The sequence below is a fragment of the Phyllobates terribilis genome, unplaced genomic scaffold, assembly GCF_046119375.1.
Source record: "Phyllobates terribilis strain yellow unplaced genomic scaffold, ASM4611937v1 Scaffold_5__5_contigs__length_657084704, whole genome shotgun sequence".
In the NCBI taxonomy this organism is placed as follows: domain Eukaryota; kingdom Metazoa; phylum Chordata; class Amphibia; order Anura; family Dendrobatidae; genus Phyllobates; species Phyllobates terribilis.
The window spans coordinates 121,601,285-121,628,879 of record NW_027362765.1 but is presented as its reverse complement, the minus strand read 5'-3'; the positions used below and the strand labels follow the sequence as shown (position 1 = coordinate 121,628,879).

At 46.6% G+C, this 27,595-nt stretch overlaps 1 long non-coding RNA gene across 1 annotated transcript in view; it reads right to left on the bottom strand.

Annotated features, from left to right (window-relative positions):
* Positions 1-2,167: 2,167 nt before the first annotated feature.
* Positions 2,168-27,595, bottom strand: part of LOC141270941 (uncharacterized) — a 59,288-nt gene continuing 33,860 nt past the window's right edge. The window contains exons 2-3 of the long non-coding RNA XR_012321773.1: positions 11,408-11,546; positions 2,168-2,229 (exon numbers count right to left, since the gene is read on the bottom strand). This is a non-coding gene — a long non-coding RNA (uncharacterized lncRNA). The remainder of the gene's footprint in view (positions 2,230-11,407; positions 11,547-27,595) is intronic.

The window sequence follows — 27,595 nt, the reverse complement described above, 5'->3', positions numbered from 1 at the left end:
CACTCGTCAGTGAATTGTGTGATTGCCCTGACGATTGGAAGCAGTGTAGTTGCGTCTCCCAGACAAAATGATGACAGGAGTGGGATCTGTGTGATTTCTCCAGTGTCATCTGTGAAAAAACTCGTATGCGAGGTGGGATATTTGTGATCCCCCCCCTCCCCAGCTATTGTGCCTGACAAATGATCTGTGGATCTGTGCAAACCACTCTCAATCCCCCGGCTCTTATCTACTATATAATCGGCTTATCCCGTCTGTCTGTCCGTCCAGGAAATTCCGTGTCGCTGATTGGTCCGGCCGCGGCCAATCAGCGACGCGGAATTTCAGAACAAGATGGCGGCCGTTAGCGGCTCATCTGCAGCATGGAGGTCAGCGGCGATGTAGCCGGGAGATGACCGGAGCTAGCCGGTTATCTCCTGGCTGCTCGCAGCAGAAGTACCCCGACCGACGGCCTAGGTGGCGCCACTCCCTGGTCCTCCCTTCACACTTGCCGTCGGGAGATCAGCGGCACTAGCCGGTCATCTCCCGGCTGCTCGCAGCGGAAGTACCCGCACAGGCAGCGCCGCTCCACGGTCCTCACTAACACGGTACGCTGATTAGTCGTGGCCGCCGGACGCCACTAATCAGCAACGAGCGCAGTCTGGCCGCGAATTGGCGCCGGATTTGCCGCGACCAATCAGCGATTTTGGCGCCAAATTTAAACACGCTCTCTGGCCAATTGGTGCCGGATTTAAAATAAGTATGCCACCGTCGGGAGATAGCAGGGCTGACTCTGCCCATGTAGTCATGTGACTCACCAACTGCCCATGACGTACTGAACATGTTTTGTCAGTCACAGTGTGTGATGTACTTCTGTCACGTTTAATGAATACGTTCTGTCAGTCACAGTGCGACATAGTTCAGTCACGTTTAATAAACACGGTCAGTCAGAGTATGATGTACTTCTGTCACGTTCAGTCAACACGTTCTGTCAGTCACAGTGTGATGTACTTCTGTCACGTTTACTGAACACGTTCTGCCAGTCACAGCGCGCTGAACAGATACTTCTTTACTGCACGTTATCACGATTTACGCTTCCTGTCTTCCAATGGGTCACACTGCTTCGCTGATTAGTCGCGCCCGGTCGGCCGCATACATATTCTAGAATACCCGATGCATTAGAATCGGGCCACCATCTAGTCTTTGATAATAGGTTTTATGGATCTTATCTGTCACACACTTACTTTAGAAAACTTCTGGGAGGTTGATACAAAGTTTTTGCCTTCTGGCCAGTCAATGTCCGTAATCATGTCCCACCTATATGAATCCGAATGTTTGTGTCTCCAAGTACGAGCTACAAAATACAAGTGTTGTCAAAGATCATTCATTAGTATAACACAGTCAGACAGTCACCATTTTATTACTAATAATTATGGAAACTAATTGTCTTGTCTTTCATTTTATGTGACAAACAGCAGCTTTCTGCAGATGATGTCTCATTCCACTTACTCTCAAAGTATTTGGTGTCCTCTACTGACTCAAGATCAGGAACGAACAGCGCCTTCTGACTTAGAAGATTGTCAAAGTATAAGTCATGCAGGAATGCATGCATCTTAATCTCATTTGCTTCTCCTGGAAAAGGAAGACAATAAATAGAGTTATAGACATTGTCAGATAGCCGGCTCCATATCTGTGAAGTTTATGTTAATCTGAAATGAAGACGTTACAGAGCCAAAGTGAAGGAAACATACTGAAAGTCATAGCATGAAGAATGGGGAATGAGCAAGCTGATAGAGAACCTCAGTGCTGATCTTCATGAACTTAATGCTTTGTTTGGTCACAGGGGTGTAATAAGTCATTATTAATACTATTATATACATTACCTGTCCCAAGTCTATATGTTGGATTTTTTCTAAGCAACTCAGTGATGAGGTCCCGAGCTTGAGGTGGAGGAGCGGAATTATTAAAATCCCAAATTACATCATCTGTTATATAAAAAGCAAATATTACAGAAAATAAGAACAAATCTTTTACCAATTTAGCCAAATAACAATGACATCACATAGCATTTAGATTATTTTACTTACCATGGACAATAATGCTGTAATGGTCATATATGGAATTCCCATTAAATGGTACATATCCTAGAAGAAATTTATATAGGGTGACTCCAACTGACCACCAGTCAGCAGGCCTTCCATATCCATTCTGTAAGATGACTTCTGGGGCCATGTAATAAGGGGTGCCAGCAATCTGAAAAGCAAAAGAAGAATAAGCTGATAATAATCAATGAAAATAGTTGTGACAAATAACATCAGTGGGAACGTTTTCTAGATCAGAAAATAGAGGAGAAATAGATGAGATCAGTAAAGAATAAGCTCCTGTAAGTAAAGCCAACCTCTTTATTACGGAACTCCCTGGTGATGTCCTCAGTAGTGTTGAGCCACCCCCGTAGTGTTCGAGTTCGGTTCGGTTCGTCGAACACCCGTGTGTTCGCCGAACTGTTCGTCGAACTGTTCGTCGAACACCTTCGAACACCGTTAAAACCAATGGCAGGCAAACAAAAACACATAGAAACACATAGAAAACACCTTCAAAGGTGTCCAAAAGCTGACAAACTGCTCAGAAGACACAACTAACACATGGAAAAGTGACAAGTACATATAGTCATGCGAAAAGAAAAGAGGTGGAGGAGTAAAAGGAGGGGGAGACACATATATAGGCATGTCATGCCCTTCTAAAATCCAAAAAGTGAGAAGCCGAGACGGCCAGTCCGCTCCTGCCCGTGCCACCTCCGTGTCGCCGGGTTTGTGCCAGAGCCGCGGTGAACCCTGACGGCCAGCCCCCCTCTCCCAATACTGGTGCCTGTCCGCTGGTGGGTCGAGAGAGCCCCCCTGTGGTGGAGGCAGCTCTAAGCTTTTTAATTTAAATTGTCCCTCTAATTTGAATGAATACACTTTAAATCCATTTACAAGGATCTATTGGAGGGCAAGTCTCATGCCAGCAGCCGCGTAATTCCAGCTCCAGTAGCGTCCACTAAAGCTGCTGCAGTTAAAAAGCTTTTATAAGGATCGAGCTCGGCTGTCCACCGCAAGGCATCCTAGTGCCAGTCCCAGCCCCTATGCCTTGGGGTGCCTCCTGATACTCTTCACTAAGTATCCCGTGGTCCCGAAGCATTTCCTTTGAAAAAATTAAGTGTCCAAACTACAGGTGGTGTAGCTTGCTTAACAGCCGGGATAATCCGCTGACTAGCAGACACTGCTACTAGGCACAAAGTATTTCCTGGGCTAGATGCAGTTAAAAATTTGTAAGTAGATACTCTCGTTGGATGCTGAGAAAGCATTCCATAGAGTCTCCTGGCACGCCATATATGATTCTCTTAAAAAGCTTGGGGTAGGGGTCTAGGGGACCCTTTTATAGCCAAAATCACGGCCCTGTATCACAATACGTCACCTAGGCTGAAGATAAATGGAACTGTAGCACCGAGGGCTCGGTTGCTACAGACGTATTGCACCTCACCCAGAGGTGTGATATCTCACTCTCAGATAAGGATGGAGTGTGGATCAGGACCCGACACCTGCATGCATTACACCACATTGCCGTGGGGCAGGGCGACCAATATGCCCCTGAGATGGGCACGACAGTCCCTGTCCCTGGCTGGAGTGGGGGGAGGGAACACTGAGGAAGGGGAACCCTGCAGTGCAGGAGCAGGGAGGAAGCAGTTCCTGGGTGCATTGAGAAGGGAGTATAAAAGGTGGGCACCATCTTAGTTCAGTGCAGAGAAGTCTGAGCAGAAGTGGCAGGGAGCAGGGGCTCTGCATGAGCTCTGCTCCGGAGGCGGGCCTAGTAACAGAGGCCCAGGCCTGCAAGAGGGAGAAGGAAGGAAGAGGAGCGGAGAAGGCTCCAGGAACGAGGAATGAAGGGATCCCAGGGGTGCGGACGGGCGAGTCGCCACCGCACGCCCGAATCCACCTGCGTGGAGGGGTCAGGCCAAAGGGGGAGACCGGTCCCCGAACTAGTGGAGGCAGGAAACGACCCTCAGCTAGAAACCGGAGGCTCTGACATTTTATGTGGCGCAGCCCCTTGCTCCACCCGCCAGGAAGGCACCACATAGGGTCAGGGAAACTGGCGCCAAGTTTACCAAGAGGAGGCCCGAGGCAGCCGGACAGAAGTGTTGGTAAGAAAGGCCAGACAAAGGACACACAAAGGGGGTCCTGTGAAGCGCTCCAAAGTTATCTGGGAGTTGTCTGAGCCCCTCACCTGGTGAGCACAGTACGACGTGGGCAGCCGTTACCTGCAGACGTGGTCTGGATAATAAGAACTGTGAGTAAAGGCCCTGAACTGCATCACTGACTCCGTGTCGTTACTGCTGCTGCCCTGCACCATCACCCCCATCCTCCGCATACACTGCCCTGAGGCTATACTCCTCCCGTGGGGAGTTATGCTACGCTCTGCTGCACCCACAACACCAGCCTTAGCGGTCTGCCCTGTAGCGGCGGTTCACTCTGACCGCAATCCACGGGTGGCGTAGTCGGACATTTAAACATCAAAACCACATAAATAGTTCCGCCACTGGTTTGACCGCCCTGAGCCACGGAACCGGATCGCCGCCACGAAGACTACAACCACCAGCATCCACCAAAAAGGGTCCGGCTCCGGGTGTCCCAAGGCCCAGGGGGTGCGTCAGAACATTTTCATCACCTTTCACAATCACCAATGGGACAAGGCAGGGATGTCCTCTGTCCCCTCTCTTATACATCCTAGTGACGGAGCACCTGCTCTCATCAATTCGCCATAACCCCAATATTAGGTGGATTGAGGTGGGAGGCACCGAGTACAAGTGCTCTCTATTTGCTGATGATGTCCTAGTATATATCACTCAATCACATATATCCATCCCTGCTGTTATGGCTGAAATAGATCACTTTGTTACATGGTAAAATTTTAAAATCAATGCAGCAAAGTCTGAGGCCCTCGATGTCTCCCTCCCTAAATCCATATAGGATTCCATCCAGTCCAACTTTCCCTTTGCCTGGCCCTCACAGGGTATCAAATACTTAGGAGTTCCTATTCATAGAGACCTCTCCCATCTATGTTATCTTAATTTTGGGCCCTTTATTGAACAATTCCATACAGACCACGGTTGGCAAGTTGGAACTGTGAGATTCACTACGTGCACCACTAGTATTTTGTGGAAAAGCACATGTAAGATTCTGCAACAGTCTCTGCTGATACTCCTGCATGCGTGCATCCCTTTCTATGGCAGGAATAATTTCTGCAAATTTACTTTTGTACCGGGGATCTAACAGTGTGGCAACCCAGTAGTCAGGATTATTTCTAATTCTCACAATTCGAGGGTCATGTTGCAGGTAGTGCAGCAAGAAGGCACTCATGTGTGTTGCGCATCCAGGAGCACCAAGTCCCTGTTGTGTTGGTGGCGAGGTAACAATCATGCTTCCTTCCTCTGTCCTCTCCCCCCAACCTCGCACAACAGAAATGTGATCAAGGTCTCCCTCATCTGATGAGTCTTCCATCAGTTCGTCCTCCACTTCTTCCTGGGCTCCTGCACCTTCCTCACTAGTTTGGCTGCTACCATGCGCCCTGGTAAAATCATCTCCCCCACCCTCACATGCCTGCCGCCCTGGTGCTGCCGACCGTCTGGACCTTGCAGATGTTAGCCCTTCCGCATACAACTCCTCCTCCTCTACTTCCTCCACCTCCTCTTGTGCCACCACCTGACTCCGAATTCTGTTTAACATGTGCTCCAGCATGTAAATCACCGGAATAGTCATGCTGATAATGGCATCGTCAGCACTAAACATCTTCGTCGCCATTTCAAAACTGTGCAGAAGGGTGCATAGGTCCCTGATCTGAGACCACTCCTCCAGCGTGATTTGCCCCACCTCTGAATCTCGTTGGCCCAGGCTATACGTCAGAACGTATTGCACCAGGGCTTGTCGGTGCTGCCACAGTCGCTGCAACATGTGCAGAGTTGAATTCCACCGGGTAGGCACATCGCATTTTAGCCGGTGAAGTGGCAGGCCCAACGACTTCTGTAGAGATGTAAGTCGCTGAGCTGCGGGATGCGAACGGCGGAAGTGAGCACACAGCGACCGTGCCCTCTGCAGAAGGCCATCTAGTCTGGGATAGTGGGCTAAAAATTGCTGGACAACCAGGTTCAACACGTGAGCCATACAAGGCACGTGTGTGACATTGCCCCGGCGAAGGGCCGCACCCAGGTTTGCAGCATTGTCGCACACGGCCTTCCCTGGTTTCAGGTCCAGTGGAGACAACCATTCATGAAATTGGTTCTCCAGAGCTGACCACAACTCCTCAGCTGTGTGACTCACATTTCCCAGACATTTCAATGTAAAAACCGCCTGATGACGTTGAGCCCTACTGCCAGCATAGTAAGGAGGTGTGCAGGATCCCTTCTGCGCAGTTAGAAAGCTTGTGGCATGACCAGACAGCCTTTGGGTGCAGGTGGAAGACCGAGAGGAGGTTGAGGAGGCAGAAGCAGTGGAGGAAAAATGACATAAAGAGGATTGACGCACAACTCGTGGGGACGGCAAGACTTGGACAGCAGCCCCTTGTCCTGCTGTCACCATAGTTACCCAGTGCCCAGTCAGCGACATGTAACGCCCCTGTCCATGCCTACTCGTCCAAGTGTCTGTGGTGAAATGCACCCTGTCACACACAGAGTTTCTCAAAGAAGCGGTGATGTTGTGTGCGACATGCTGGTGGAGCGCAGGCACACCTTTCTTTGAGAAGTAGTGCCAACTGGGCATCTGGTACTGGGGCACTGCGACGGACATAAGGTCTCGAAAATCCTCTGTGTCCACCAGGCGGAAAGGCAGCATTTCTGTAGCCAAGAGCTTGCAGATGGTGAAATTCAACCTCTTAGCTTTCTCATGGCTAGGAGGAAATGGTCTTTTACTTGTCCACATCTGAGGGACCGAGGGCTGGCTATTGTGCTTAGACGGGGTTGATAAGGGTGTCCCCGGCAAACTGACGGTCTGTGAGGAAGATGCAGGCGGACATGTTAGGTTGCCTTGATCCAAAGGTGGTGCTATCGATGTCGGACAGCGCTCAAGACCAGCTGGTGTTACCACCTCCAAAGAAAATGATGACCTGCCAATCACGCTGGCTGTTGCGGGTAAAGAGGTGGCAGGTCTGCGCCCCAAAACAGGTGTGACTGCTGTCCCCCCAGTCACAGAGGATGAAGAGGCCGCGGATGCACAAGATATGGCAGACGGTGGTTGGCCCGGCCGGCTAGACCGCATTGTAGCACACTGAGCTTCCCACTGCAACTTATGCTTCATGTCCATGTGCCGGTTCATGCATGAAGTACTCAAACTATGTATTTTTTGGCCTCTACTTAGCTTTTGCTGACAAATGTTACAGATAACACGAGTTGGGTCATCTTTATCGATCTGAAAAAATGCCCAGGCTATGCAAGGCTTAGCACCCATGCGACCTGAAGAGCCACCACGACTTGTGGTGAGAGGCAGAGTTGTGTTTGAGGATGCAGTTGTTGACGTGCTTCCAGTACTACGTCTCTGTCCGGGAAGGCGCAACCTGACCTCGTCGTCACTAGCATCTTCCTCCACCTCCTCTGCTGACCTCATCTCTTGGCTGACTGTGGGTTGACAGTAAGTGGGATCTCTGACCTCATCATCATCACCCTGTGCGTTATCACACCCGTCGTCCTCAGAGCCAACCTGTTCCTGCCCTGACAAAAAACTAAAGTTGTCGCTCCAATCAGGTATTTGAGTCTTATCATCGTCTTCCTCATTGTCTCCACCAACAGGAGTTACAGTTTGGGAATGAGGGTCTACATTATGGTCAGAACCTTCTGCGTCTGGTCCTGGATCCGACTCATAAAGATTCTGGGCATCAGTGCAGATCATTTCCTCGTCTGGATTCACAGAAGCGCTGGAGTCGACCTCTGATTCCCAGGCTATAGTATGAGTAAACAGCTCTGCAGACTCAACCATCTGTTCTACCTCATACTCAGACGGGCAGCTGGAGATTTGGGAGCTGTGAGGAAGCAAGTGCGATTTGGGTGACACCTTTGAGGACTGGAGTATTTGTGATGTTGAAGTTGATGTGGAGGAGAGCCCACTTAAAGGAGCACTTGATATCCGTTGAAGCACCTGCTGTTTTTGTGCCTCATCTGGAATTTGTAGTGATTGGCGTGGCCGTAAGAAAGGGATCTTATCACATTGTCCGCTAAAAGAAGTAGACATTTTAGTTTGGCTGGAAGATGGTCTTTCTTCTGCACCTACCCCACGGACACAACCTTTTTTCCCCTTTCCAACATGCCTATTCCCCTTTCCACCAGCAGCAGGCCTTTTTCCACTCATTTTGGTGGTTAACTAATTCACAACTCTGGAGTTGTTTGCACAAAAAAACAATGGATGGTAACCGAGCAGAGCTGAGTGGCCAAACTGTGGTATTAGGCCAAAACTATTGGCTGGGTTAGATGCAGAAAAAAATTATTTTTAATTTGCAACCTGATGGAGGTCAGTATAGATGGACTAATAGACCAAGTCCCACACACTGCTAGAAGCCCAAATATTTTTTCAGAGCTAGATGCAGAAAATTTTTTTATTCAATTTGCAACCTGATGGAGGTCAGTATAGATGGACTAATAGACCAAGTCCCACACACTGCTAGAAGCCCAAATATTTTTTCAGAGCTAGATGCAGAAAAAAATTATTTTTAATTTGCAACCTGATGGAGGTCAGTATAGATGGACTAATAGACCAAGTCCCACACACCGTTAGAAGCCCAAATATTTTTTCAGAGCTAGATGCAGAAAAAAATTATTTTTAATTTGCAACCTGATGGAGGTCAGTATAGATGGACTAATAGACCAAGTCCCACACACCGCTAGAAGCCCAAATATTTTTTCAGAGCTAGATGCAGAAAAAAATTATATTCAATTTGCAACCTGCTGGAGGTCAGTATAGAAGGACTAATAGACCAAGTCCCACACACTGCTAGAAGCCCAAATATTTTTTCAGAGCTAGATGCAGAAAAAAATTATTTTTAATTTGCAACCTGATGGAGGTCAGTATAGATGGACTAATAGACCAAGTCCCACACACCGCTAGAAGCCCAAATATTTTTTCAGAGCTAGATGCAGAAAAAAATTATATTCAATTTGCAACCTGCTGGACGTCAGTATAGAAGGACTAATAGAACAAGTCCCACACACTGCTAGAAGCCCAAATATTTTTTCAGAGCTAAATGAAGAAAAAAATTATTTTTAATTTGCAACCTGATGGAGGTCAGTATAGATGGACTAATAGACCAAGTCCCACACACTGCTAGAAGCCCAAATATTTTTTCAGAGCTAAATGCAGAAAAAAATTATTTTTAATTTGCAACCTGATGGAGGTCAGTATAGATGGACTAATAGACCAAGTCCCACACACTGCTAGAAGCCCAAATATTTTTTCAGAGCTAGATGCAGAAAATTTTTTTATTCAATTTGCAACCTGATGGAGGTCAGTATAGATGGACTAATAGACCAAGTCCCACACACTGCTAGAAGCCCAAATATTTTTTCAGAGCTAGATGCAGAAAAAAATTATTTTTAATTTGCAACCTGATGGAGGTCAGTATAGATGGACTAATAGACCAAGTCCCACACACTGCTAGAAGCCCAAATATTTTTTCAGAGCTAGATGCAGAAAAAAATTATTTTTAATTTGCAACCTGATGGAGGTCAGTATAGATGGACTAATAGAACAAGTCCCACACGCTGCTAGAAGCCCAAATATTTTTTCAGAGATAAATGAAGAAAAAAATTATTTTTAATTTGCAACCTGATGGAGGTCAGTATAGATGGACTAATAGACCAAGTCCCACACACTGCTAGAAGCCCAAATATTTTTTCAGAGCTAGATGCAGAAAAAAATTATTTTTAATTTGCAACCTGATGGAGGTCAGTATAGATGGACTAATAGACCAAGTCCCACACACCGCTAGAAGCCCAAATATTTTTTCAGAGCTAGATGCAGAAAAAAATTATATTCAATTTGCAACCTGCTGGAGTCAGTATAGAAGGACTAATAGAACAAGTCCCACACACTGCTAGAAGCCCAAATATTTTTTCAGAGCTAAATGAAGAAAAAAATTATTTTTAATTTGCAACCTGATGGAGGTCAGTATAGATGGACTAATAGACCAAGTCCCACACACTGCTAGAAGCCCAAATATTTTTTCAGAGCTAGATGCAGAAAAAAATTATATTCAGTTTGCAACCTGATGGAGGTCAGTATAGATGGACTAATAGAATGATGCTATGCCCAAAAGATTTTACTTCACTAGGTGCAGTAAAAAAATTGGTATTCTATACACAGGTGGTATATCTTGCAACACAGATAGGCTACTCCACTGACTAACACACTCTGCAATAGGCCAAAAAGGATTAGCTTTGCTAGATTCAGCCAAATGCTGTGAAAAAAACTTGCACAGCACTGGCACAGACCTGCCTGGCAAAAACTGATAGGAACTGATGTAACCTAGTCCTGAAAAGGACTCCAATTACAATTAGTCTTTACTCCCACAATCTATCTATTTAAGAGCACAGACCTGCCTGATAAAAGTCGTAGGAAATGCTGTAACCTAGTCCTTAAAAGGACTGCAATCACAACTATTCCCTACTCCCAAGCTATCTGTATATTTGTGCGAAAATTGGCTTGAAATTAACAAGGTATAGCGCACACAGCAACAGCGGTGCCGTCTAACACGCAGCTGCAGCAGTGAGAAAATGGTGGCGACGGGGAAAATGGCTTGGTCTTATAGGGCAAGGACATGTGACATACACTGCCAATCACACATGCCCTTGCTTGTGTGAAAAAAAGCACTTCGCTCCGTGTGTGCGCTGCTGATAGGCTGACAGATTGCACCTCCCCACTGCAAATGCGGGAAAGAGAAAAAAAAATGGAGATCTTCATTGTTCCTGCAGAGATCCATCCCCTGCCCCTCCCCCCGCCCCGCTGTACACTCAAACTGCGTATTAACATTAATTTTCATCATTACTGAGAAAAAATCCAGTTATGATTTTGGTGCACGAACAGTTATCGAACATAACCTCGAACAGCCGAATTTTTCTCAAATTGTTCGTGTTCGCCGACCGGCTCGAACACCGCCCAAAACAGCTCGAATTTGAGATTGGCGAACAGTTCGAGTAGAACAACGCTCATCTCTAGTCCTCAGTTGGGGCCTTGTAGATCTCTGATGTTGGTCTCATGAGGCCAAGTTTGGAAAGGCCAAAATCGCTAACTTTAATATGACCAGTTGCTGTTATCAGGAAGCGGTGAAAAAAAAAGATGGTGTCAGCCACAAGTAATAACCTATGGACTTTATGACAATCTCTAATTTTATTCTCCTTTTTTATACTACAAGGGTCACTTACTTGTCAGGCTTCAGATCTCTGTGCACCACACCATAGCTATGAAGGTATTCCACCGTGAGAACTGTTTTGGCAATGTATAAACGGGCCAAGGGAACAGGTAAAGGCCCTTGTTTGTTGATAAGACTGCCACAGTCTCCTCCTACAGCAGAAAGCAAAGGGAGAGGGTTTGTTACAATGTAAATTACACATGATCAGTGTGAATGAGAAATAAGCAGAAACTTTTGAGATATACTGTACAATGTAAAGCATATACTGTATACTGCAGAGTGACCCTATATGAGAAGACAGAGCCGGGCCTCATCTGCAAAATCTACGTAAATGATCACCGATGGTAGAAGAACCTCCCATAGGTGAAAGCAAAGCAGTCATCAAAGCAAAAGGTGGCTACTTTGAAGAACCTAGAATATCAGACATATTTTCAGTTGTTTCACACTTTTTTGTTAAGTATATAATTCCACATGTGTTAATTCATAGTTTTGACGCCTTCAGTGTGAATGTACAATTTTCAAAGTCATGAAAATACAGAAAAATCTTTAAATGAGAAGGTGTGTCCAAACTTTTGGTTTGTACTGTATATAAAAATCAAAAACAGTGCTTCTAAAGAGACAGGTAACAGTATTACCATTTATATTGCCGTTACCATTATATGAAAGTGCATGCGTGAAAGAAATATATAGATACCATCTACATGTTATACAAAAGCATCCAAATATATAAATATGAATAATGATAAAAAAGAAGATAAGGTGACTATAGTGCCAAGAGTAAGAAAAAGATGGAGGGACGTACTTACACACATACATACTTTGTAGAAAAATATACATATGTATGTGTATATAATCATTCAACTAATACATGTCAAACACTCCTATGAGGACAAAGAATCCAATCAGAAAGCTAATATCAATATATACATATATATGCACCTCCATTAAATATACACATGTCTACACGTGTATTCCGCACTGTAGAAGGAGACTTGTCTAGAAATTATCAGTTCATTTATCTGTTAAAGGGAATCTATCAGCAGGTTTTTGCAATTTAATCTGAGGGCATTATGAGGTAGTGGCTGTGTCACGAATTTCAGTGATTTGTCACTTATTAGGCTGTGTGTCGTAGTTTCAATACAGTTAGCGTTTTATCATCAGATTAACATTAAAAGACAACAGCTCCTGTGCATCCTAGTCCAACCACGTCCCCAGCACTGAGATGTGCTGTAGACAGGGTTAGGCTATGTGTCCACGATGCAGAAATGCTCAGGATTTTTTCCTGAGCGTTGCCGCATCTCCCTGGCAGAAAAAAATGCATGCGGATTGTACATGCGTTTTCCTGCCAGGGACATGCAGAAGTGAAGCTTTCTTCACTTGCATTTCCGCATGCGGGTTGACAAACGCTTTCCAAGCGATTTTAGCATCACTTGGAAAGTGCTTGTCAACTTGGTCACACTATATAAATCCATGCAACCAGCATGGATTTATATAATGTGACCCGAGAGAATGTCAAAAAATAAAAAAATAAATATATACTTACCCTCTGATGGCCCCCGGTGTCCTGCTTCCCTCCGTTCTCACTTGCCGGCAGCAGTACACTGAAGGACCTACCGACGTCAGCGACGCGTGACCTGTCACATGACTATGACGTCAGCGCAGGTCCTTCAGTCCATCGCGATCTGCCGGCATGCGAGGAGGAGCGCATCGGAGGTCTGCCAGAAGGCAAGTACAGTATATATTTATTTTTTATTTTATTATTTTTTTTACAGTTTTCTATGGTACTCAGGTCCGGAGAAGAGTCTCCTCTTCTCTAGATCTGGGTACCATCCGCACATTAGAACGCATGGATTGCGCATCTACATATACAGTGATGCGTAATCCATGCGTTCCAATGCACGTCAATGGCGGCGAAAACGCAGCACTTCCGCAAAATAATTGGTAGTGCTGCGTTTTTTTCCGCAATGATAATCCGCAGCGGAAATTTCCGCAGCATGTGCACAGCACATGCGGATTATCATTGGGGGACATGGCAGACCTTCTACCATGCGTTTTTTAAGCGTTTCTGCAGCCTTTTTGCCGCTGCGGAAACACTTAAAAAACGCTTCGTGCGCACACAGCCTTAGCTTTCTGAGCACTGTTACATCTAAAAAACTCTGATTGTATCACAATTGCTGCACCCAGTAAACTAAGTGATACATCACTGGAACTGGCCTGTCTATCTGTGTATCTATATAACCACTTCACACATTTTAACCCAAGGATGTAGAGGATATGACTTTGCATTGAACCCGAGGAGGATGAATGCTCCTAACAACCACAGTCACAGGTAGGAATTCACTACCATTCATTTATGACACATGAATAATATCACCTGCGGTGCTCACAAGATACACAGTAACACTGGCTGCTGTGACACTTCAGAGAGTCCTGTAGATACAGAATTCAGTCTTTGCGCAGCACAAGGTGCCCTGCCAAGACAGCCAAAGGTAATCTGCATTACAAATAGAGGTATTATGCATCTGCTGGCCGGGCTCCAGAACCAATACACTCTACTTCTTAAATGATTAATGGAACAAGTGCATAAGTGATATGGTGCAATGCAGAAAAGTCTATTGTTGTGTGGTGGGTAATTTTATGCTTTGTTTTTTATTTACCATTACATTTCCTCTACACAAAACAAACAATGTACATTATAGAACAAACCACACTGGTAATGCAGGCGATAGACATAAGCTTGTTATCATCCAAAAGTCTGTTTGGCCGACATTTATCTTCCTGACTCCCCCATACACATAATTGCTCGGCTGGACAGTCATGAGTAGAACTTCCTATTTTAACTCTTAATTTATAAATACCAACTGGTCTAAATATCCATTTTACATTAAGAGACTGCCTTAGTATCGCCATAGGATAGAAGTTACTGCCCAATACAAAAGCAGCAATGTTGGGGCCCCTCAGTTTCTTGTACCACCCCTGGTCTCTAATCTCAAAGTATATAACACAGGAGTCAATTATATATCGATATATTGCAACGTCACCCCTGTCATTAGCAGATCTGTCCATACAGACATCCCCATAGAAGTGGACATATCACTGCCTCCCACAAGATCAGCACATTCATCTTCTGCTGCTGTGATTAGTTTACATCACCAGAGAGATGTGTAGCGCCCCGAGGGTTCGGCCGCTACAGGGGTATTGCACCTCAGACCAGAGGTGTGATATTCCACTCCCAGGTAAGGATGGAGTATGGACCAGGGCTCAGTTAGCTGCATACAGCACACACACCCCATTTCCGAGGGACAGGTCAACGGTGCTCCCACTAGACAGAAGTGCAGGCACGACCGACTATGTCCCTGCCTGGAGTGGGGAGGGGGGTGGAACACCCAGTGCTGTAGGGGCAGATAGGGGTTGGTTCCTGAGCGTAGATAGGAGCTCATTGGTTGCTGGTCACCTGGGCTCATGGTCAGAGGGAGCTATAAAAGGTGGGCACCATCTTAGATCTAGGTTCTGTCCAGAGAGGAGAAGACAGGGAGTAGAGGCTCTGCAGGAGCTCTACTCCAGGAGGGCCTAGTGAGAGGCCGAGGAGGAGGTGAAGGGGAGCTGGGATTTTGGCTCATCTCAGCTCCAAGAGAACGGAACAGAAAGGAACAGAGAAAGAGAAGGAGAGATAGAGAAACAGAAGGGCTCAGGAACAAGAAGGTGGAAGGGACTCTAAGAACCCACGAGAATCCAGGGTGAAGGGTCGGGCAGATTAAGGGTACCGGATCCCAAGTTGGTGGAGGAGAAACTACCTTCAGCCAAAGACCGGTCGTCGTGATCATTTATTGGTGCGACACCTCATCAAACCTGCTAGGAAGGCACCATATAGGACAGCGGAGGACGGGGCCCACGTTTAACCGCACAAGTCCGCGGCAGCTGGACAAAAGTGGGTCACTGGTGAGGCAGGCCAGAGAACGGATTAAAGGGGGTCCTGTGCCATGCTCCTGAACTGCCTGGGAGTTGACCGAGCCCCACACCTGGTGGACGCAGCACGGCTCGGGCGGTCACTACCTGTACAGAAGTGACCTGGAGTACCTAAACTGTGAGTAAACAACATTGGACTGCAGTACGTTGTCTGTGTGCTCTTTCGCTCCTCCAGCACTATCAGCACCGGGACTCTCACTCCCACCATCCACTACACTGCCCTGGGGCCGCACTCTTCCCGTGGGGAGTCACACCATCCCAGCTGCATTTATCATCAGCCCCAGCGGACTGCCTTGCAGCGGCGGTTCCTAATAACCGCAATCCACGGGTGGCGTAGTCGGACATTATCTGAAGCACGTAGCAGACTACCATTGGTCTGACCACCCTGAGCCGCGGGACCGGGCCGCCACTACTACTCCCAGCGTTCCCCCTATTGCCCGGTTCCGCGTGCCCCACGGCCCAGGGGGCGAGTCAGCTTTGGCGTAGTCGGCAGGATTTCGTGCCCGCTAACCACGGGTACTGCGCGCCTGAAAAGAGACTGTTTCACTGTACTAAAGATGGCGCCCGCCCCAGAAGAACGAGCGCCATAATGTGCACGCCAAAAGACCACAGGAGGCCGCCTCCCATCGTGGGCCGGGTCCCAGAATGGCGCCAAAGAGGAAGCCCGCCCCCGACAACCATGAGCACTGCTGTGGAAATGTCCGTCAACGTGGGGGGGCTGCCCCTGAGTGTGATTGTCAGCAGAATGCCCCAGGACCACCCCCCATGGGGGCGGAAAGAGAAGAAAACTGCGTGGCAGGGGGTGGTCTGGATCAGTCCAGACAGACCGCACCCAGGGATGGACGCCCTCAGCAGCACCAGCCTCCTGGCCCGAAGCCTGCTGCAGGCCGAACCGCTCTGCAGCCTAGCAGAAGTCCTGGCGCAGCTCCCCAGAGACCCGGAGCGTGCGCAAGCTGCACTGGAGGACCTGGAGCGGAGGATGGTCCGGGCGCAGCGAGGTGCACTCACCGAGTGGAGAGAGGAACTGGCCCGGCAGGCCGAGACCCACCAGCGACAGGCCTCAACCGCACCCCGGAGTTTGCCTGCCTCTGAGGACGGCGCAGGAGGAGAGAGGACCGGAGGCGACGCCGCGGAGGGAGCCACAAGGACGGAGGCAAGTGAAGGGGACGTCACCACCCCAAGCCCAGCACCCGCAAGCCTGCCCCAGCCTCCCGTCGCAGCACCAGAAGCCCCACTCACCGCACCTGTTGCCGCGCCGCCGCTGCTCCCAGCTAGGCCTCAAGCGGCGAGCGCCGCGGCCACGCCCCGCCCGGCGCCACGCCCCTTGACCCCGGGCGCCGTAAAGCAGGAAGCATCATCGGCCCGGTCGCAAGGCCTGGATGACCCGGGCGCCATCGCTAAGCCTGCGCCCCTGTCCCGGATGGGACTGCCAGCTAGCGCAGCCAAAAGACCCCCGGCCTGGTCGCAAGGCCGAGTGCCCCCGGGCGCTGCTCCCAGATCAGGTCCCCCCACTATACCATCGCTGGGCGTGGACCTATTGGCACATCATACCAGTCCGGATGGACTGCCGTTGGAGTGGCTGGCGGAAGTGACCGGCAATCAGCCATGGAAGGCCCAGCCCCCACGCGGTCACTACCTGTACAGAAGTGACCTGGAGTACCTGAACTGTGAGTAAACAACATTGGACTGCAGTACGTTGTCTGTGTGCTCTTTCGCTCCTCCAGCACTATCAGCACCGGGACTCTCACTCCCACCATCCACTACACTGCCCTGGGGCCGCACTCTTCCCGTGGGGAGTCACACCATCCCAGCTGCATTCATCATCAGCCCCAGCGGACTGCCTTGCAGCGGCGGTTCCTAATAACCGCAATCCACGGGTGGCGTAGTCGGACATTATCTGAAGCACGTAGCAGACTACCATTGGTCTGACCACCCTGAGCCGCGGGACCGGGCCGCCACTACTACTCCCAGCGTTCCCCCTATTGCCCGGTTCCGCGTGCCCCACGGCCCAGGGGGCGAGTCAGATGGACAGGTCACTGCCTACAATAAGATCAGCACATTCCTCTTCTGCTGCTGTGGTTAGTTCACATCCCCAGAGAGATGAACAGGTCACTGCCTACAATAAGATCAGCACATTCCTCTTCTGCTGCTATAGTTAGTCCACATCCCCAAAGAGGTGGACAGATCACTTCCTCCCACATGATCAGCACACTTCTCTTCTGTTGCAATGGTTAATCGACATCCCGAGAGGTGGACAGGTCACTGTCAACAAACAAAATCAGCACACTCCTCTTCTGCAGCTATGGTTAGTCCACATCCCCAAAGAGGAAAGGGGATGTGGACTCCCACAAGATCAACACACTCATCTGCTGCTGTGGTTACTCCATATCCCCCAGAAAGGTGGACAGGACACTGCCTCTAACAAGATCAGCACACTCCTCTTCTGCTGCTGTGGTTTGTCCACATACCTAAAGAGGTAGACAGGTCACTGCCTCCCACAAAATCAGCACAATCCTCTTCTGTGACTGTGGTTAGTCATTTAATCTAATTGGCTACAGTGGGTTTAATTCCTGTGCACCAACTGGACAAATGGGACATGAGTAAACATGACAATCCTTCCTAGGATGCCGTGTTTCTTACCAAACATAGAAAGGTTGGAATACTAGATAAACAGGTAAAGAACCTGTATAGCAACCCGCCTATGTAAACATGGCGTCTATTAGCATGGTTGGAGGACCGAACTGAGACTGGAAATCTGGGATATATATAACAATAACAATTTTCTTCAGATATTTTGCGATTGTTCCAAAATCAATTTTTGATAAACTGCTGCGCAAAAATCACAAAAATGTTAAAACATTCTGGATTGTTTTGTTACCATGGGCACAATGATTATTGGTATAAGCAGTAATTATTAGAGGTATATATACGCAGCTACAATTGTTCCTGTGGCCGGCTCAAGTTGGGGAGCGGAAACTGCTCTTATGAGAACTTACAAGTCTCAAAAGTCATGTCCTGTTGCCATGGAGATACCATAGCTATTGTCATTACTCAAATGTCCCAATAGATCCCTCAGAGACTTTTATTGCTTCTGAAAAACTGTTTCTTTGCTTTTTTTTTTTTTTTTTCCTTTTTTGATTTCTGCTTTCTCAATCTTGACCCCGAGAAGTGCAATTTCTCCATAATAAATGGATGCTTACCTGCTTACCTCCCCACCGGCGTCCCTTTGTTGTCTTTGTTACATTTTTTGACTCAGTTTAAATTCCTAATCTCCACCGTCACTTATGTTGTCTCCTATGTAACTTCCTCCCCCTCCATCTCTCTCCACCACACATCTGTCCTTATTGTCACCTCTTCTCTCCCTCTCGTCTCTCCTTTCCCACCGTCCTCTGGGCATTTTCATTCCACTATTGATTTGTTTTCGCTCTCAATCCTCGCCTCTCGATTTTCGTGTCATATTTATAATCTCATCTGTGACCATTATTTTATCAAGCTGATCAGCAGAACTCTTTTTCTACGTGGTGGGTGGTGAGAGGTTGAGAGAGGGCTTGCTGCATTTTTCTGTTCTTATTTTCAGCTGATGATTCTGAAGTGCTGGTTACAAGACTTTACTGCTAGATAATATTTTGAAAGTGTAAGAATAGAATTGGGGATGAACAGACCCGTGGAAGTTCGGGTTCATCTGAACTTTAGTCCAAAGTTCAGTTCGGGTACTAGAACTTGACCCCGAACCCAAACCCCATATAAGTCAATGGGGAACCAAACTTCGGTACTGTAAAATGGTCGTAGTAACAGCTAGGGAGCTGCAAAAGGAAGCAAAATGGGGGTAAGAGCGGGACAATTGCTCTGCAAACAAATGTGGATAGGGAAATTGCTTAAATTAACATAGAATCTAAAAAATAATTTTCTTGAACCAGTAGGCGGAGGTCATAGTGAAGGAGTGGAACAGTGCCTTGTGTGTGTAGTTTACTGTGCTTGTTAATAAAAGAATGAAAAAAACTACATGGGGTCCCTCCTATATTTTAATAACCAGCCAAGGGACAGCAGACAGATATGAGCTGGTCTTATTATGCTGGGAAAGGGTCAATATTAATGGAGCTTCCCAGCATATTAATATTAGCCCCCAGCTGTCTGCTTTGCCTTTGCTGGTTATTAAAAATGGGGGGACCCCAAAAAAATGATGTGGGGTCCCCCCTATTTTTAACAACCAGCTAAGGCAAAGCAGACAGCTGGGGGCTGATATTAATCAGCTGGGAATGTCCATGGATATTGTCCCCTTCCCAGCTTAATAAGATCAGCTCTCAGCCGCCCCAGAAATGGAGTACCTATTTGATGCGCCAATTCTGGTGCTTAGCCTTGGCTCTTCCCGATTGCCCTGGTGCGGTGGAAATCAGGGAAATAGTTTATGGGGTTGATGTCAGCTGTGTAATGTCAGCTGGCATCAAGCCGAGGGGTTAGTAATGGAGATGCGTCCATCAGAGGGGTGACCCCATGTCATTTTTTTGGGGTCTACCCATTTTTGATAACCAGCAAAGCAGACAGCTGGGGGCTGATGTTAATAGGCTGGGAAGGTACATGGATATTTGCCCCTTCCCAGCACAACAAGACCAGCTCACAGCTGTCTGCTTTCCCTTGGCTAGTTATTAAAAATAAGGGGGACCCCACGTTGTTTTTTTAAATTTATTTATTTTACACTGTCCCTACACTAATCAGAGCACAATGGCAGCGCCACTCATGATACGGCGTATATACAGGCTGGGTTTATACAGGCATGCGTTTATAATTGGAATGGCTGTGATGGCTGCTGAAGTGCCCACAGACTAAAAAGCTTGTTGACTGGCTGTGCTGCAGCCTTTACAAGCTTTACTAAGCATCCGAGCTCAGTAGTAACACGGACTTCTTACGGACTTCCGGGAGAAGTCCATGATCGGAGTTCAGCACCATACACTATTCCTCCCCTCTTCCATGGGCGGGGGTGGGGACAGATAAGGGCTCATCCAGGAGAACAGCAAGGTACATGGCCCCAGCATCTTCAACATCAGAAGTAACCTGGGGAGCAGGGATAGCTAGGGTGCCCCTAGCGTTAGGGACAGGGTAGGAGTTTCTGATCCCGGGTTATCAGACAACAGTATCGTGACTGTGTTTTGGAGCCACACTGTGATGTTTTAGTCCTGAAAAAGGAGGAACTGATCTCCAGAATGACCTGAATTGGATCCATGTGGGTGCTGCGAAGAGAGTATGCCACTATTTTTATTATAGGTGCATTCTAAAAAAAAAAAAATTTTCTATATCAGAAAGCCCTTTTACATCAAGAAGAATATATATATATATATACCAACAGATATTTTTCTGAAGGAGAGTTAAAGATTGTACACTGCTCAAAAAAATAAAGGGAACACTTAAACAACACAATATAACTCCAAGTAAATCAAACTTCTGTGAAATCAAACTGTCCACTTAGGAAGCAACACTGATTGACAATCAATTTCACATGCTGTTGTGCAAATTGAATAGTCAATAGATGGAAATTATTGTCAATTATCAAGACACCCTCAATAAAGGAGTGGTTCTGCAGGTGGGGACCACAGACTACATCTCAGTACCAATGCTTTCTCGCTGATGTTTTGGTCACTTTTGAATGTTGGTTGTGCTTTCACACTCGTGGTAGCATGAGACGGACTCTACAACCCACAGAAGTTGCTCAGGTAGTGCAGCTCATCCAGGATGGCACATCAATTCGAGCTGTGGCAAGAAGGTTTGCTGTGTCTGTCAGCGTAGTGTCCAGAGGCTGGAGGCACTACCAGGAGACAGGCCAGTACACCAGGAGACATGGAGGGGGCCGTAGGAGGGCAACAACCCAGCAGCAGGACCGCTACCTCCGCCTTTGTGCAAGGAGGAACAGGAGGAGCACTGCCAGAGCCCTGCAAAATGACCTCCAGCAGGCCACAAATGTGCATGTGTCTGCACAAATGGTTAGAAACTGACTCCATGAGAGTGGTATGATGGCCCGACATCCACAGATGGGGGTTGTGCTCACAGCCCAACACCATGCAGGACGCTTGGCATTTGCCACAGAACACCAGGATTGGCAAGGTCGCCACTGGCACCATGTGCTCTTCACAGATGAAAGCAGGTTCACACTGAGCACATGTGACAGACATGACAGAGTCTGGAGACGCTGTGGAGAGCGATCTGCTGCCTGCAACATCCTTCAGCATGACCGGTTTGGCAGTGGGTCAGTAATGGTGTGGGGTGGCATTTCTTTGGAGGGCCGCACAGCCCTCCATGTGCTCGCCAGAGGTAGCCTGACTGCTATTAGGCACCGAGATGAGATCCTCAGACCCCTTGTAAGACCATATGCTGGTGCAGTTGGCCCTGGGTTCCTCCTAATGCAGGACAATCCCAAACCTCATGTGGCTGGAGTGTGTCAGCAGTTCCTGTAAGATGAAGGCATTGAAGCCATGGACTGGCCCGCTCGTTCCCCAGACCTGAATCCAATTGAGCACATCTGGGACATCATGTCTCGCTCCGTCCACCAACGTCACGTTGCACCACAGACTATCCAGGAGTTCGCGGATGCTTTAGTCCAGGTCTGGGAGGAGATCCCACAGGAGACCATCCGCAACCTCATCAGGAGCATGCCCAGGCATTGTAGGGAGGTCATACAAGCACGTGGAGGCCACACACAATACGGAGCCTCTTTTTGACTTGTTTTAAGGACATTACATAAAAGTTGGATCAGCCTGTAGTGTGTTTTTCCACTTTAATTTTGGGGGTGACTCCAAATCCAGGCCTCCATTGGTTAATAAATTTGATGTCCATTGATTATTTTTGTGTGATTTTGTTGTCAGCACATTCAACTTTGTACAGAACAAAGTATTCAATGAGAATATTTCATTCATTCAGATCTAGGATGTGTTATTTGAGTGTTCCCTTTATTTTTTTGAGCAGTGTATTATGTGACCCCTAACGGTAAACAGTCCATACAATGAGACCATATAATGCATTGCATCAAAAGCTAATGCAATGATTCTTCTTTCTATCGGTAAACAATAGAGACATGTCCAAAGATAATTAAATGTAGAGCTTCCCTTTAACCCTTTTCCGACCTTGTCAGTAATAGTACGTAGCTGTGACCTGGGACTTATGGACCAGCTACGTATTATTACGCGCGCTGCGATCGCGCCCGCACACAAGCGGTGCGGGGCGATCGCCGCCGGGTGTCAGCTGATTGTCACAGCTGACACCCGGTGCTATGTGCTGGGAGCGGTCCTGCACCGCTCCCGGCACATTAACCCCTGCAATGCTGCGATCGAAGTCGATCGCAGCATTGCGGTGGCAAGGGGGGAGGTGATAGTTATACTCACCTCTCCTGCCGGCGTCCAACGATGTCTGCGGTGGCTTCCGGATGTTGCCATGACGGCCCAATGTCGTCATGACAACATCCGGGTCACCAGGAGGCAGGACGTTACTTTGGTCATGCGTAGTGCACGACCAAAGTAATGTCTCCCCTGTGTGCAGCGCTGACAGGCTGCATGGCATAGGGAGCTGCTGCTCTCTATGCCATGCAGCCGATCAGGCTGCAAAAAGCGAAAGTCCCATAGTGGGACAATGTGTAAAAGTAAAAAAAAAAAGTAGAAAAGTGAAAAAAAAAAAAAAATGTAAAAAAAAATATAAAAAAAAAAATGAAAAAAATAATCCCCAAAAAATAAAATTATATTGAACACATAATATTTATTTATTATGAAAAAATAAATAAACCAATAAAAGTACACATATTTGGTATCCCCACGTCCGGAACGACCTGACATATAAAACTGTCACACTAGTTAACCCCTTTAGTGAACACGGTAAAAAAAATAAACAAAACAAAGCAAAAAACAATGCTTTATCATCATACCGCCAAACAAAAATGGAATAACACGCGACCAAAAAGACGAATGAAAATAAAAATGGTACCGCTGAAAACGTCATCTTGTCCCGCCAAAAACAAGCCGCAACACAGCTCCATCATCCAAACAATAAAAAAGTTATAGCTCTCAGAATAAAGCGATACAAAAAATTATTTTTTCTAGAAAATTGTTTTTATTGTGTAAAAGCGCCAAAACATAAAAAAAGCTATAAAAAAGTGGTACCGCTGTAAACGTACTGACCCGAAGAATAATGGTGCATTATCAGTTTTACCACATGAGGAACGGCATAAAAAACGCAAAAAAAAATTTCTGAATTGTTGGTTTTTGTTTATTCTGCCTCCCAAATATCAGAATAGAAAGTAAACAAAAAATGTCACATGCCCGAAAATGATCCCAATAAAAACGTCAACTTGTCCTGCAAAAAACAAGCCATCACATGACTCTGTCGGCCAAAATATGGAAAAATGATAGCTCTCAAAATGTGGTGATGCAAAAACTAGTCTTTGCAAAAAAAGCGTCTTTTAGTGTGTGACAGCTGTCAATCATAAAAACCCGATATAAATCTGGTATCTCTGTAGTCGCACCGACCCGAAGAATAAAGTTGTCTAATCACTTATACCACACGAGGAACGGTGTAAAAAAATAAACTCTAGGTTTAGGGTTGTGCTAGGGTTAGGGTTGGGGTTACGGTTGGGCTAGGGTTAGGGTTGGGCTAGGGTTAGGGTTGGGCTAGGGTTAGGGTTGGGGTTGGGGTTAGGGTAGTATCGCGGGTGTTCAAGTGACATGCTTGAATCTCCACCCCATATGCTTCGCGGCCAACAAAAACGTTGCTGGGATCGCCTGCCATGCACGAGCGATCCCCACAAGTTTTTTTCGGGGTGTCTAACAACCGTGAAATATGCGGGGCAGGGACTCGAGCATGTCACTTGAGCACCAGCGATACTTGGTGCATACCCGAGTACCCGATGCAAACTCAAATAGCGAGCACTTGCACTCAGGACTAATGACAAATATGATGACCTAATGTTATCAAATTCTGTCGTAGCTTTGGGTTCAAAATGTACACTATACCCCTTGATAAAATCCTTGAGGGGACTAGTTTCCAAAATGGAGTCAATTGTGTGGGGTTTCCACTATTTCGGCACATCAGGGGCTCCCGAAATGCGACATGGCGTCTGCTCTTGATTCCAGGCAATTTTGCGTTCAAAAAGTCACACAGTGCTCATTCCCTTCTGAACCCTGATGTGCGCCCAAACAGTGTATTTTCCCCACATATGGGGTATTGGCATACTCAGGAGAAATGGCACAACAGTTTTTAGGTTCCATTTTCTCCTCTTACCCTTGTGAAACTAAAAAATTTTGGGCAAAAAGATCATTTTTGTGGAAAAAGTTAGATTTTTTATTTTCACAGCTTCATGTTCTAAACTTCTGTGAAGCACCTGGAGGTTAAGGGTGCTCACCACACATCTAGATAAGTTCCCTCAGGGGTCTAGTTTCTAAAATGGTGTCACTTGTGGGGGTTTTCCACTGTTTAGGCACATCAGGGGCACATCCGCTAATTATTCAAGCAAATTTTACATTCAAAAAGTCAAATGGCGCTCCTTCCCTTCTGAGCCCTGCTGTGCGCCCAAACAGTGATTTTTCCCCACGTATGGGGTATCTGCGTGCTCAGGGGAAATTGCACAACAAATTTTGGGGTCCATTTTTTCCTGTTACCCCTGCAAAAATAAAAAAATTGGGGTCTAAAGTAACATTTTTGTGAAAAAAGTTAAATGTTCATTTTTTTCTTCCCCATTCCAAAAATTCCTGTGAAGCACGTGAAGTGAATGTGGTTTTGAGCACCTTGAGGGGTGCAGTTTTTAGAATTGTGTCACTTTTGGGTATTTTTTCTGTCATAAAGGCCCCTCAAAGTCACTTCAAATGTGATGTCGTCCCTAAAAAAATGGTTTTGTAAATTTTGCTGGAAAAAAGGAGTAATCGCTGATCAACTTTTAACCCTTATAGCGCACTAATAAAAAAAAAAATTGTTCCAAAATTGTGCTGATGTAAAGTAGACATGTGGGAAATGTTATTTATTAACTATTTTGTGTAACATATCTTTCTGATTTAACGGAATAAAAATTCAAATTTTAAAAATTGTGAAATTTTCTAAATTTTTGCCAAATTTCCAATTTTTTCACAAATAAACGCAAGTGATATCGAAGAAATTTTACCACTATCATGAAGTACAATATGTCACGAAAAAACATTCTCAGAATCAGTGGGATCCGTTAAAGCGTTTCAGAGTAATTACCTCATAAAGTGACAGTGGTCAGAATTGTAAAAATTGGCCTGGTCATTAATGTGCAAACCACCCTGGGGGGTAAAGGGGTTAATCTTAGCTTTCCTCTATGCACTTAGCCCTTTGTCTAAGCTCCCTAACACCTGTATGATTATCGACTTGTTTTCCAACCTTTACTGTTTTTTTTCTCCATTCTTTTTTTAACACCTTTCTTCACACACATCAAAAACCTAATGTCTCCTCGCATCTCTGAGCAAAATCTGATCCTTCACAGAGGCGGAAATACATTGAAATGCCACTGGATCTGTCCCCGTCTCACCTGTGCCAAACTCATCCTATTTTCACCCACACATCTAGATTTCTTTCTGTTCAGTGTCAGCAGCATCTGCATGGAACAAGCAGTGTGTGTGCCCATGGGTGGCATAAAGAAGTCCGCAAACATAGCAAAGTATGAATAGGTGGACATAGCAAAAGAGAGAGCACCTACATTCTCCTGCCAAGTCACTGAGCCTAAAGTCTAAAAAATCTTGTTGCTCATTGATTGTGGTCACATTCATAATTGGTTAAATTGCAATCTGTCACTTCCAGAAAAGATTTTTACCTGTATCTAAATAGTGTTTAAATCATAACTGGCTGCCCAACTGCAGTGGCAGCTACAGGGAGAAAATTAAGTTTTATTTTCCCTGCAGCCACTCGCTTACACTCATCATGTGGCCAATATATAAACATATGCATATACGATGCATCAGCATACTGCGAATAATGAATACATAAACTCCAATATTGCTGTGAATGTTAAAAACATAAGGTACTTAGCGTTTTTTGATCAAAGAGCGCAAAGGACATCCAACCATGTCAAGGTGTATCTTAAATATGGATGGTCCCTAAACACTAATGTCCTACCTCTCCATGTGCCACTCTGAATGGGGAGTGAAGAGGAAACAAGGCGTAGCTCGCAATTAAAATCTTGTGTGGTAAAGATGGGTGGATAAGGGTGCTGAGCCCTGGAGGGGGGCACACACCCCAAACTATACTACAAAAAAGAAAAAATATATATTTAAAGAGGAACTATCATGTCCCCAAATGGTATTAACTTGCAGATATTGGATTAATCTGCATACACTGAGCAGCTCAGTACACAGTGAGCGGTGGCCATAAGCATGCAAAGGGTCTTTGATTGACAGCTCACTCTGTGCTATGCATAAGCTAGAAGTCTATTTTACAGTGTAAGCCTATGGAGCCTCATTTTGACGTTCCATAGGCTTACATTGTGAACGCCACATCCAGGTCACGCAGAATGCAGCATCATCCGGAGAGTCTGAAGAGCAGTGGCGTCACTGAGAAAAGGAGTAGAATGGCTCTGAATACTGGAGAAGGCAGCAGTAGGTGAGTATATTAAAACACTGACACTACGCTACATAGTCGTATACACAGATTTAGAGAAAAAAAGTACTCAGGAGGACTTCTTTCAATAAAAAACAGCACATTTGGTGATGACATTTAATTAAGTTGTTTCCTACATGTATTTCCAGTTGACTAAGAAAATCTATATGAAAAGTGTGGCGCCCCTGAGGGTTCAGACGTCACAGAGGTACTGCATCTCACCCAGAGGTATGGTATCTCACTCTCAGGTAAGGAAGGAGTACGGTCCGGGACCCTAACACCTGCATCCAACACTACACTACTCCAGACCGGCAGGAGGGGCAAGATGCGCTGCTCCTCTGCTGAGCCCTGTCCCTGGATGGAGTGGGGGGAACCAAAGTAGGGGGAACCATGTTGTGGGTGTGGGTGGAGGAAGAAGTTCAGGGGAGCTCAGTAAGAAGCGATATAAAAGAGAGGGTGGAACATTCTAGAGGGGTTCTGAGGAGATTGAGTCAGAGGAAGAGTGGGGAGCAGGAGCTCTGCTCAGGAAAGCACGGGCCTGAGTGAGGAGGCCCAGGAGAAGGAGAGGAGGAAGGAACGGGAGCAGAGAGAAGGCTCCAGGAGTGAAGAAAGGATCCCAGGGGTACGGGCAGTGCTGTAGGCCACCCATACGCCCGTG